Genomic DNA, 1,445 nt, shown 5'->3' on the forward strand with positions numbered 1-1,445 from the left:
TATCTATCTATCTATCTATCTATCTATCTATCTATCTATCTATCAGTTAGAAATTACATGAATTACGTAAATGATACCATATTTTCGATTAAAAAAGATCAAATTTGAGGAATTATGACATATTAATACATTGTATATTGTAACATGTCTATGGTAAAACAGTTGTCAAATATTAAATGTCCCGCTGCTTTCATCTTACTCCGCTCTCTAAACCCCACCTATTCTGATTTGATTGGGCATCTCAATCATGTTTCCATTGAAGAGCGTTTTGAGCAGCCTAAAAATGTATATTTTAAACATTTTTGTCATCCTAACAACAAACTGAGTGCTGCATAATGGAGTACAGCAGAAATATTGCGGGGACAATTTGGCCATCTCTAATTATTTGGCTCATTAGCAAAAGTCCACCAATCAGTATTGATATTCAAATAACGTTACGTGTCACCATCAAAAAACGTGCTCAAAATATAAAATGAGGGCTGGAATAAATTTGCCTTCTTTTTAATTTTAACCAATCATCATCAGCTGTAATATTTGTTACCAATCAGCTTTCATTATCTGTTTAGCGTCATCGTCTGTTTATGGTGAACGCCACAGGTGTGGTCCCAATATTGGTGATATCCAAAATATTCGACAATAACAAGTGAAATATTGAATAACAGTGTCTTTATCATAATGGAGGATGGACTGTCTACACACAGATGTAGATGGAATGGGGCCCTCCATTCGTTTCTGAGTGTTTGTGTTGGTTATATTCTGTGGATGGCACTGCTGCATTTGATTTGTTTCGTTCATTTAATCGTGACAGTGTTGCGTTTTTGATCGGGAAAAATATAACGCGACATAATCAAAACTATTTTATTATGCCAGGGATATATTATAGGTATAGGCCTATAGGTGCGTAGCCTATTTATCAGCAAAAAGAGAATTAAATCAAATCAGGGTGAGAATTATTATTCAGTGATTTTCAGGATGATATAAAAATACTTGTTACATGTTTGCTGATTATTTTCTTTCATCTTCGGGAAGTTGATGTCACGTCTCATCCATTACCACACCACATCACTTTGAAATGCGTAAGATCTGCTGACATCGGTTCCATTTGACATCGAGTGTGAATGCAGTAAATTCGATTTCTGTAAGCACAATCATTCGCCTGCCTGAAATGCTTATGCCACATTGCATCGACAGTTAGCATTCGGTTGAATATATGATAGATTGGAATGCATAAATTAAATAACATTTTCTTGTGAACCAATAATGTTTTGTTTACAACTTAAAAAAAAAAGAAAAAGAAATATATATATATATATATATATAATATTATTTCTTTATTTATTTTTACAGTGTATGTATTTGTTACACAACAGACTTTGCAGAGTTTCCTTCCATAGCTACATTTTTTTATGTTTTGGACCTTAAGGTAGGCCTACATATGCTTGAAC

Source organism: Sinocyclocheilus anshuiensis, unplaced genomic scaffold, assembly GCF_001515605.1.
Source record: "Sinocyclocheilus anshuiensis isolate Anshui unplaced genomic scaffold, SAMN03320099.WGS_v1.1 scaffold28, whole genome shotgun sequence".
NCBI lineage: Eukaryota > Metazoa > Chordata > Actinopteri > Cypriniformes > Cyprinidae > Sinocyclocheilus > Sinocyclocheilus anshuiensis.